Genomic DNA, 12,514 nt, shown 5'->3' with positions numbered 1-12,514 from the left:
GATATTATCACACAAAGAAAACCAATATTATTTTAAAAATCCATGCATTCTGACTTCTATTATTTACATAAATCATTTTTTAAAAGTGCTTGTAGCTTGGAATTTCATACACTTCAAGATAAAGAACAGAAAACACCTATAAATAACTTTATTTTTTTATATTTCTAAAATTTTCTTTTTTATTATTTTTTTATTAAATCATAACTGTATACATTGATATGATCATGGGGCATCATACATTCGCTTCATACACCATTTGACACATTTTCATCACAATGGTTAACATAGCCTTCCTGGCATTATCTCAGTTACTGTGCCAAAACATTTACATTCTACATTTACCAAGTTTCGCAAATACCCCTGTAAGATGCACCACAGGTATGATCCCACCGATCCTCCTCCCTCTACCCACCACCCCCCTCCCTCCCCTCCCTTTCCCACTTTCCCCTATTGTTAGGTTGTAACTGGGTTATAGCTTTCATGTGAGAGCCCCAAATTAGTTTCATAGTAGGGCTGAGTACATTGGGTACTTTTTCTTCCATTCTTGAGATACTTTACTAAGAAGAATATGTTCCAGCTCCATCCATGTAAACATGAAAGAGGTAAAGTCTCCATCTTTCTTTAAGGCTGCATAATATTCCATGGTGTACATATACCACAATTTATTAATCCAGTCGTGGAACGATGGGCACTTGGGCTTTTTCCATGACTTAGCAATTATGAATTGGGCTGCAATAAACATTCTGGTACAAATATCTTTGTTATGTTGTGATTTTTGGTCTTCTGGGCATATGCCCAGCAGAGGGATTACAGGATTGAATGGCAGATCTATTTTTAGATCTCTGAGTGTTCTCCATATCTCTTTCCAAAAGGAATGTATTAATTTGCATTCCCACCAGCAGTGCAGAAGTGTTCCCTAACTTTAATCAATTCTTTGTTCTATATGTTCTAGAGAGGCATATGCCCTCCTGACCACAAGTCTTGTCATCTCTCCTCAGTTTTCTCATTTTGAGTGAGATGCGCACACACATATATATGCTTTCAAAAATTTTGATAGCTTTTGTTGATGAGTTCATTCAAATAACAATTGCACAGAAGCTCAACTATTAAAAACGTGTAAAATTAAAGGTACACTGTCATGGTTAGGTAGGCAGCAGAACCTTACCTACTCCACTAGACCAAAATAAATTAAAAGTATTCTGTTAATATTTTATAATCCTATATGTAAATTTTTTTTTTTTTTTAAACCCATACGAGGTCAGAACACTGAGTTTGCCAACCTCCTAGTAACACCTAGAAAAAATGCTACGTATGTCATTGCTGAATACCACTATGGTCGCCTTCAAAGTACTTCTCTTAGGAAGTTATACGCTGATGCCAGCACCTACTCCACCCTTCAGAGCTCTTTTCCTAGGATGAGTTTACAAATTTAATTGCCATATGACAACAGCTCCGTTGGCCATTCCAGAAACAGAGTTCCAAAACTGCTTTGAAGAATGGACTAGTGGTTCTCAACCTGTGGGTGGCAATCCCTTTTTAACAATGAAAATACATTGCAGCATTAGAAAGGTTGAGAACCACTGGACTAGGTGCTGGTGTCCATCTGTAGCTTCCCAAAGGGAGTACTTCAAAGGTGACTGCAGTGATATCCAGCAATGAGGTCTGTGGCATTTTTTCTAGTATGCTCCAGTTCTTATGCAACAATGGAAGACAACTGCTGATAGTTAAGTAATACATTAAAAAGGAAATTTTAATAGTATTATTTGCTTACTGGCTTCATTTTGCTGGTTATCTTAAAACTGGGTTTTAAAGAACTAGGCTCAACGGCTCTGAATCAAGGCGAGCAGTTTGCTGAAGCTGTTGGTTTCAAGCAGGAGCCTAAAGAATTATCTTTCTGTGGTCTTTAGGCCATTTCAGAACTTTGGAAATTTAATGGTCAATTCATTAGAAAGAAACAGTATGAGTCACTGGTGATAGATGTAGGCTAGTGTGATTTGTAGTCTTAATTCTGTCGGGTTCCAAAATACCCATAAAATATTACTATATTTATCTCACAAGGATATTTAAGTTATTTGTTAGAATTATAATGCTGTTAAATCTTAATTACAGCTCCCCAAAATGACTGTGGGTTTTTACCCAAAATAAAAAGATAATTCTACAGTAAAAAAAAAAAAAAAAAAGAACTAGGCTCAAATTTGCTATTGCAAAATTCATCCAGAGAGCCATATTTCATCAAAAATGAAGAGTATGGCATTGTTGAATAAAAATTTTTAAGTGCTGCACCAATGGGGAAATAATAATAGCTAGGAAATACTGAAGACCTAGATAAGCACCAATGGGATAGTTCTAAGCATTTTCTATAGTTTAACCCATTTTATTCCCGTGAAAATCTCAAGGAATCAAAAGCTTTTATATTCTATTTTACAGGTGAGAAAACATCAAAAATTTGATCAAACTCATAGAGTTTAGTAAGCAAACCTGCTAGGAGTTGAACCTAAAGAGCCTGAAATTCCATTAAGGTGGCCTTAAAAATATTGCAAGGATCATTTGAGATTTCAGTAAATAAAGAGAACCCTGCAGAAACACACACGAAGTAATGTAAAATCATGTTGATATAAATAAAATACTAAAACTTATAGAGGCTAAAGAATTTATTCGTTGTTTAAAGAGATTTTTAAAAATTAGTTGTTCACTGTTCATAATATCTAATGTTATTTTTATTTAATTTTCACAAGTTTATTAAATTAAGTTTTTGACCAAACATGAAATATTTAACTGTAAATTGTTTTTAATAAAGTAGATTATTGCAAATGATGACAAGTATTTTGACCCTTGTGAAGGAAAAGTGGGCAAAGTGTTAGATTTGATCTCGATAATGCTTTATTTTCGACATTAAGTCCATAGACGAGCTCCAGATATCTGCTGTATAAGCTCCTATTTGCAGAAATAGTAGCCAGTAATCGTTGCTACTGGCTGAAGGCCACTTTCCCTTTAGAAGGTCTCCTCCACTTTCCTTTGAGAATATCCCCATCTTGTGGAATCTCCCACGCCCTTAGGGCTTGTCCTATGGAAATTCCCCTCTGATTTTCAGACATCCGGCTGGAGATTCCTCAAGTAAGGGTAATCTCTGATGATTTGGGCAAAAATCCCGAATTCCAAAGAGGTGTCTACACAGTGTGAGTTGTGCGTGCCCCAAAGCGTCCCAACGAGGGAGACCTGGAGTTGTTGAAAGTCCCCTCTCTGGTGTGTTCCGATCACTTCGGCTTGCCAGCAGGAAGGCTGTTTTACTCAATTAATGCACAGGAGATGCGAGGGAGACGCACGGCCTCCCCGTGGAGCAGCGGCGGGAGGGCGGCTGCCCTGCCTGCGCTGTGGGTTAGACACCCCCGCGCCCCCGAGCGCCCGAGGCGGTGCAGGAGCTCCGGGCGCCAGAATCGGGGTTGTCAAACTTCCAGTGGTTAACAGCCTGAACGGCTTTGCCCCCTCGCCCGCTCAATGCTGTTTTGTGGTTAGCGGTGCTTATTCTTTACAATAGCATTAAATTCACAACACAAGAGGCATAATAGGCCTCTGCTTTGAAAAGAGAGGTGAGGTTATCTATGGAATAATTAGTCCACGTCTGAAAAGAGAAAAAATAAATAAAAACCTTTGGGGCGAGGAGAACGTCAATTTTTTATTTCTGATAACGTCAATTCGTTCGTTGTTCTTGACTTGAAAAAACAACCTATCCTTTAAGCGTCAACCACTCAAACCTTCGGGAATAAGGACCGCTGATAGTCTTGTTCAGAACTGCGCATGGACGAAGGTTTTTAAACCTTTTAAAACCATTTCTCTGAAAAGCAGCTCACGTCGTGAGCAAGCCATAACATCAGTTTGGTGAGAAGAATAATAATTAAAAGATGAAAAAGAATAGCGAAGAATTAAAGCATTCTGGATCTTAAATGTATCGTTTACTATATAACACACTCAATACGTGTAACACACACGGAAGGAATGAAGCGAAATAAAATCAGGACCCCCTAATCTATCTACTTGAAGATCACCTAGCCCCACAATTCAAAGTATCTGTGCCATCCTACCCATCACCACTACTAGCCTACATTATGTTTTCCTCATTCTTTCTCCAAATTTATTTTTAATTGACAAATAAAAATTACATATATCTGCTGTATACAAACGACGTTTTCAATTATGCATACATGGTGGTGGGGCTACATAAGGCGAATTAACATATGCATGGTTTTCATTCCTAAGGTCAATAGCCATTCAAGTACCCCGTCCCTTATTGAAAACTCTTAGCACTAGATGTGTTTCAGATTCCGATTTTCTTTTTAATTTCAGAAAGACTGTATCTCTTACATATTATGCACATTCTCAACACAGAGCATTCTATAGTCAAACTCGTTTATATATCCCAAGGCAAAGGGGGTGAATATTCACATCTGGTATAAAGAAACACCATGAATAGCCTCATGTCTGTTTTTGCTCCTAAATGAGGTTGCAAATGAACATAAACTTTCGCATATCATGGCTTAATGGATTTTGGAATTGCAGTTAAAAAGCATAGATCAGATCTGCCTTTGAGTTTATCAAACTATTCTCATTCAGTTAATCCTTTTTGAATTTTGTTTAAAAAATCTTTCTGCCCCGAAGTGATAGTTATTCTTTTAATTTTTATTCTCTTATTTGCAATGGTTTATCTTTTCTTACATATTTGATTTATCCAGAAATAATTTTCATGTGTGCTATAAAAGCGAATCTTAATTACTTCTTTTTTTTCTTCTATGGATAAATAATTATCACCGTAAAATTTAGAGGACTCCATATCAGTTATATATCTTGTTTCTGTAGATGAAGGTGTCTATTTCTGGGCTCACTGTTGTTCTACTGATCAATATTTACCCTGGCACAATACCATGCCACTCTCTCAATTAGCTTCCCTAACAGTGGGTCTGATAGGGGGTAAGGCACTTCACTTAACCTTATTCTTATTCATCAGGAGTATCCTGTCTTCTTGACCCCTTGATCTTCTATTCAAATATTACCATAAACTAGTCAGGTTCCTCAAAAACCCCTTTTGGGAATTTGATTGGATTTGACCTGAAACTCTCACTTAATTTAGAGAAAATTGACATCTTGCCAATATTGATTCTTCCTAACCCTGAATATAAGGGATTTCTCTGCATTTATTTTTTAAATGTCTTTCAATAAAATCTTATAATTTTCTCTATACTCGCATCTCATATATTTTGCTATACTTATTTCTGAGTACTTTATAATTCTTGTTTATATGGAAAACGGTAGAATCTGTCTTTAAAACTTTATTTTTCTATTTATTGCTGGTGTTTAGAAATGCAATTGATTTTTTGTATTTGATCTCATATCTAGTGACTTTCCTAATTTCTTCTGATTAAGTCTAATCAATCATTTCTATATTTTTGGATTTTATACAAGAACAATATTATTTGTAGATAATAGTTTTGTTTCTTCTTTTCCAAAACTTATATTTCTTTTTCTTATGAAACTCCAATGTTATGTTGAGAAGGAAGACAGAACGAATCTTTGTCTTGTGTTTAATTCTAAAATAAATATCTCCAAAATTTACCATTAAGAATGACATTTACCATAAGGTTTGGTAAATACTTACATTGCTAGGTCAGAAACAGTTGTGATCATGAATTATACTGAATTTTTTCTGCTTTTCGTCAGAAGCTCAAATGGTTCTCGTGTAATCTGCAGATGTAGTGAAACATTAATTAATTATATTATGTCAAAATACCTTTATATTTCTGGGAAAAACCAAACCATGTATTATAATTTTTATATACTGCTAGATTTGGTTTAATACTGTGTTGTGGAGGTTTTCTTCTTGGTCCATTACCTGGAAGAGATTGTTAAATAAGGTTAAAATTATTTGTTTTCCTAAAAATTTTAAGGAATTGGTGGATAAAATTGAGTTTTCTATTTTAACATGGGAATATTTTTAATTACTGATCTGGATTTTCTTTTTTGTTTTGTTTAAACAAACATCTCTGCTAGAGTGCCGTGGCATCATCTTACCTCACTGCAACAACTGGGTTCAAGTAGTCCTCCTTGTAGCTGGAACTGCAGGCAAACACCAAGATACATGGCTAATTTTTCTATTTTTAGTAGAGACAGGGTCTCCCTCTTGTTCAGGCCAGTCTCCAACTCTTGAGCTCAAGCTATTCTTCTACCTTGGCTGCCCCACAGAGTGCTAGGGTTACAGGCATGAGCCACAGTGCCCAACCTTCATTTCTGTTGAGTCAGTTTTGTTATGTTACAGTTTTCTACAACTCTATCCATTTCATCTGTTTCAGATTTTTTATAAAAAATTATACATAGTATCTCTTACTTGGGCCTTACCTCTTTTACTTGGTAAATTCTGCCACAGATTACCTATAATATAATATTTGTCTTTTAAAATAATTTTTCCCTTGTTGATACTTTTCATTATATGTCCTTTGTTTTATTAATTTCTCTTATTTATTATCTATTTTCTTCTACTTTCCTTGGATTTATTTCCTGATTCTTTTCTGGAATCTTAAGTTAGATAACTAGAAGTGAATGATGCTTGGATATGTCTCTGCTGTATCCATAAGAAATGCCTAGTTTAGCCAGCTGTTCCTAAGAAGGGGGTGAAAAGCATGTGGAGCAGATCCAGATCAAAACTTCAAATCAACGGAGTCTAGATTACCAATACTGAGTAAACCTAGAGATTCATGAGCATGGGTGAATCCAGTTCTATGCTGTGTTACATGTGCTAAAATCTTGTTTTCTAGAGCAAGTCCTATGGCCACTCCTAAGATTAACAGAATGGGCAAATATTTCTCCATGACGTGAGGGTCAAGATTCACATTTTTAAAGGATAAAGTAGATGTCTATTAAATGATAAGAACAATTTACCAGAAAAATCATTCTAAATTTGTATATATCTAGCTAAATAGCACCAAGATATATAAAGCAAAACATAATAAAACTATAGGAGAAATTCACTACTAGAGAAATTCACAAATTTCTCATATCTTTGGTAGTTTAGAAAAATCAGAAGAAACAATGTAATAATATGGAGAATTTGAACAATTAAATTAATGGATAAAATTCACAGACACCATCCATTTCTAAAATAACAAATACCCAGGCCTGAATGTTAAAAAAATTAACACATAATAAAAAAAAGAATACTCTGAATATTTTGAAGATAATGTTTTCATATAATAAGTTAAAAAAATTTTTTTTTATTAAATCATAGCTGTGTACATTGATATGATCATGGGGCATCATTCACTAGCTTCACAGACCGTTTACCAAGTTTCACATATACCCTTGTAAGATGCACTGCTGGTGTAATCCCACCAATCCCCTTCCCTCTACCCACCTCCCCCCTCCCTCCCCTCCCTTTCCCCCTTCCCCCTATTCTTAGGTTGTAACTGGGTTATAGTTTTCATGTGAAAACCCTAAATTAGTCTCATAGTAGGGCTGAGTACATTGGGTACTTTCTCTTCCATTCTTGAGATACTTTACTAAGAAGAGTATGTTCCAGCTCCATCCATGTAAACATGAAAGAGGTAAAGTCTCCATCTTTCTTTAAGGCTGCATAATATTCCATGGTGTACATATACCACAATTTATTAATCCATTCATGGATTGATGGGCACCTGGGCTTCTTCCATGACTTAGCAATTATGAATTGGGCTGCAATAAACATTCTGGTACAAATATCTTTGTTATGGTGTGATTTTTGGTCTTCTGGGTATATGCCCAGTAGAGGAATTACAGGATTGAATGGCAGATCTATTTTTAGATCTCTAAGTGTTCTCCATATCTCTTTCCAAAAGGAATGTATTAATTTGCATTCCCACCAGCAGTGTAAAAGTGTTCCCTTTTCTCCACATCCACATCCGCGCCATCTCTGGTCTTGGGATTTTGTGATATAGGCTAGTCTCACTGGAGTTAGATGGTATCTCAAAGTAGTTTTGATTTGCATTTCTCTGATGATTAAAGATGATGAGCATTTTTTCATATGTCTGAAGGCCGCACGCCTGTCTTCTTCAGAGAAGTTTCTCTTCAAATCCCTTGCCCAGCCTGTGATGGGATCCCTTGTTCTATTCTTGCTAATGCGTTTGAGTTCTCTGTGGATTCTGGTTATTAAACCTTCTTCGGAGACATAACCTGCAAATATCTTCTCCCATTCTGAGGGCTGTTTGCTTGCTTTACTTAGTGTGTTCTTGGCTGTGCAGAAGCTTTTTAGTTTGATCAAGTCCCAGTAGTGTATTTTTGAAGCTGCTTCAATTGCCCGGGGGGTCCTCCTCATAAAATACTTGCCCATCCTGATTTCTTCAAGGGTTTTCCCTGCACTCTCCTCTAGTATTTTTATAGTTTCATGTCTTAAGTTTAAATCTTTGATCCAGTGAGAGTCTATCTTAGTTAATGGTGAAAGGTGTGGGTCCACTTTCAGTCTTTTACAGGTTGCCAGCCAGTTCACCCAGCACCATTTGTTAAATAGGGAATCTTTTCCCACTGAATGTTTTTAATTGGCTTGTCAAAGATTAAATAATGGTAAGTAGCTGGATTCATCTCTTGATTCTCTATTCTATTCCAGACATCTACCTCTCTGTTTTTGTGCCAATACCATGCTGTTTTGATCACTATTGATTTGTAGTATAGTCTGAGGTCTGGTAGCGTAATTCCTCCTGCTTTGTTTTTATTTCTGAGTAATGTCTTGGCTATTCGAGGTTTTTTCTGATTCCATATAAAACGAAGTATTGTTTTTTGAAGATCTTTAAAGTATGACAGTGGAGCTTTAATAGGGATTGCATTGAAATTATATATTGCTTTGGGTAGTATAGACATTTTAACTATGTTGATTCTTCCCAGCCATGAGCATGGTATGTTTTTCCATTTGTTAATATTTTCAGCTATTTCTTTTCTTAGAGTTTCATAGTTCTCTTTATAGAGATCTTTTCACATCCTTTGTTAGATAAATTCCCAAATATTTCATCTTCTTTGGCACTACTGTGAATGGGATAGAGTCCTTAACTGTTTTTTCAACTTGACTGTTGTTGGTACATATAAAGGCTACCAATTTATGAATGTTGATTTTGTAACCTGAGACACTGCCGTATTCCTTGATCACTTCTAAGAGTTTTATAGTAGAGTCCCTAGTGTTTTCCAGATATACTATCATATCATCCGCGAAGAGTGAAAGTTTGATCTCTTCTGACCCTATATGGATACCCTTGATCGCCTTTTCTTCCCTAATTGCAGTGGCTAAAACTTCCATTACAATGTTAAAAAGCAATGGAGACAATGGGCAGCCTTGTCTGGTTCCTGATCTGAGTGGAAATGATTCCAATTTAACTCCATTCAATATGATATTGGCTGTGGGTTTGCTGTAGATGGTCTCTATCAGTTTAAGAAATGTCCCTTCTATACCGATTTTCTTAAGTGTTCTGATCATGAAGGGATGCTGGATATTATCAAAAGTTTTTTCTGCATCGATTGAGAGAATCATATGGTCTTTGTTTTTTAATTTGTTTATGTGCTAGATTACATTTATAGATTTACGTATATTGAACCAGCCTTGAGACCCTGGGATAAAACCGACTTGGTCATGATGTATAATTTGTTTGATGTGTTGCTGGATTCTGTTTGTTAGGATCTTGTCGAATATTTTTGCATCTATATTCATTAGTGATATTGGTCTATAATTTTCTCTTCTTGTTGGGTCTTTCCCTGGTTTGGGGATCAGGGTGATGTTTGCTTCATAGAACGTGTTGGGTAGTCTTCCTTCTTTTTCTACCTTTTGGAACAGGTTGAGTAATATAGGTACTAATTCCTCTTTAAAGGTTTGGTAGAATTCAGACGTGAAACCATCTGGTCATGGGCTTTTCTTTTTAGGGAGGTTTTGTATAGTTGATTCTATTTCCGAACTTGATATGGGCCTGTTCAACATTTCCACTTGATTCTGGCTAAGTCTTGGAAAGTGACATGCTTCCAAGTATTGGTCAATTTCCTTTAGATTTTCATATTTCTGAGAATAAAGTTTCTTGTAATATTCATTAAGGATTTTTTGGATTTCTGAGGAGTCTGTTGTTATTTCATCTTTGTTGTTTCTGATTGATGAAATTAGAGATTTTACTCTTTTTTTCCTGATTAGGTTCGCCAAAGGTTTATCTATTTTATTGAGCTTTTTGAAAAACCAGCTTTTTTATTTATTGATCTGTTGTATTATTCTTTTGTTTTCAATTTCATTTAATTCTGCTCTAATTTTGGTTATTTCTTTTCTTCTACTGGGTTTGGGGTTGGAATATTCTTCCTTTTCCAGTTGCTTGAGATGTCCCATTAAGTTAACTTCCTCTCTTTCTGTTCTCTTGAGGAAGGCTTGCAGTGCTATAAATTTCCCTCTTAGAACTCCCTTTGCAGTGTCCCAGAGGTTCTGATAGTTCGTGTCTTCATTGTTGTTTTGTTCCAAAAAATTGGCGATTTCTTTCTTAATCTCATCTCTGACCCAGCTATCATTCAGCATAGGGTTATTTAACTTCCATGTTTTTGTATGAGTATGCAGATTCCTGTTGTTACTCAGCTCAAGTTTTATTCCATGGTGGTCGAGAAGATGCATGGAATAATTTCTATTCCTTTAAATTTACTGAGGTTAGACTTGTGACCTAAGATGTGATCGATTTTGGAGTAAGTTCCATGGGCTGATGAGAAGTATGTGTATTCAGTTTTGTTGGGATGAAATGTTCTGTAGATGTCTGCTAAATCCAAATGTTGGATGGTTAGGTTTAAATCTAAGATTTCTTTGCTCAGCTTCTTGTTGGAGGATCGATCCAACACTGCCAGAGGAGTGTTGAAATCTCCGACGATTATGGAGCTGGAGGAAATCAAGTTGCTCATGTCTGTTAGAGTTTCTCTTATAAATTGAGGTGCATTCTGGTTGGGTGCATAGATATTAATAATTGAGATCTCATCATATTGAGTATTACCCTTAACAAATATGAAGTGACCATTCTTGTCCTTCCTTTCTTTTGTTGGTTTAAAGCCTATTGTATCTGCAAATAAAATTGCAACACCTGCTTTTTTCTGATTACCATTTGCCTGAAATATGGACGACCATCCTTTCACCCTGAGTCTGTATTTGTCTTTTAGGTTAAGATGTGACTCTTGTATGCAACAAATATCTGGCCTGAGTTTCTGTATCCAGTCAGCTAACCTATGCCTCTTTAGAGGACAGTTTAAGCTGTTCACATTAATGGAGAATATTGATAAGTCTGGTGAAGTTTTGGGTATCTAGTTTTTCAAAAGTCCGGTGGCCATTTTTAATCTTTTCACCAGTGTGGAAATTGGAGTTTGATCTGAAGTTTCTGAGTGAGTTTACTTTTGTGGTATAGGACTGGGTTGGTCATTATGAAGGATAGGTCTGAGAATATCCTGAAGAGCTGGTTTGGTTATGGCAAATTTCTTCAACATATGAATGTCATTAAAGTATTTAATTTCTCCATCATAAATGAAACTCAGTTTAGCTGGATACAAGATCTGGGGTTGAAAGTTATTTTGCTTTAGGAGATTAAAAGTCGGTGACCACCCTCTTCTGGCTTGAAAAGTTTCAGCAGAGAGATCTGCAGTCATTCTAATATTCTTCCCTTTGAAGGTAATGGTTTTCTTTCTCCTGGCAGCTTTGAGGATTTTCTCCTTCATATTAACTTTAGTGAAGTTAATTATGATATGCCTTGGGGATGTCTTATTGGGGTTGAGTCGTGCTGGGGTTCTGAATCTGTCCGCTATCTGAATTTCAGAATCTCTAGGCATGTCTGGAAAATTCTCTTTCATAATTTCATGCAGAAGGGCCTCTATGCCCAGTGAGGCCACTTCATCTGTTTCTGGGACTCCTATGATTCAGATATTCGCCTTTTTCGAATTATCCCAGAGCTCTCTGAGTGAGTGATCTGTTTTTGCTCTCCATTTCTTTTCCTCTTTGAGAGTTTGGGAGCTTTTAAAGGCTTTATCTTCAATGTCAGAAATCCTTTCTTCTGCTTGCTCCATTCTGTTACTGAGGGATTCTACTGTATTTTTCATATCTTTGAGGGCTGCAAATTCTTGCTTCAGTGTGTCTAAGTCTTTGGTGGTTTTGTCTTTAAATTCATTAAATTCTTGAGACAACTTTTGAATTTCTCCTCGAATTCCTAATTCTACTTTGTTAATCTTGTCTGCAATCCAAATTCTGAATTCGATTTCTGACATCTCAGCCAGTTGTTTATGAATGGGATCTTCAATTGCATCTGCCATATCTTTCCTTGGGGGGGTTGATCTATTCTGGTTATTCATGTTACCAGAGTTTTTCCGCTGATTCCGCCCCATGGTTGTTTTACTCCCTCTGATTTTTTCCCCTGGGACTTTGTCGAGGGCGCGTACAGTGTTGTGGCCTGAGAAACTGGGGCCCTGTCTGGTGTGGTGGGGCTAAATGGTTCTGTCTTGTTTTCAGCTGGTTTCTTTT

General features: G+C 36.3%; 1 non-coding gene across 1 annotated transcript; it reads left to right on the top strand.

The window, feature by feature from the left end:
- Positions 1-1,823: 1,823 nt before the first annotated feature.
- Positions 1,824-1,960, top strand: LOC128560611 (small nucleolar RNA SNORA2/SNORA34 family). Its single transcript, XR_008373091.1, has one exon. It is a non-coding gene; the product is annotated as a small nucleolar RNA SNORA2/SNORA34 family (small nucleolar RNA).
- The last annotated feature ends 10,554 nt before the right edge of the window (positions 1,961-12,514 follow it).

The sequence above is a fragment of the Nycticebus coucang genome, chromosome 11, assembly GCF_027406575.1.
Source record: "Nycticebus coucang isolate mNycCou1 chromosome 11, mNycCou1.pri, whole genome shotgun sequence".
NCBI classification, from domain to species: domain Eukaryota; kingdom Metazoa; phylum Chordata; class Mammalia; order Primates; family Lorisidae; genus Nycticebus; species Nycticebus coucang.
Note: the sequence above shows the minus strand (reverse complement) of the source record. Positions and strands in the feature narration are given on the sequence as shown.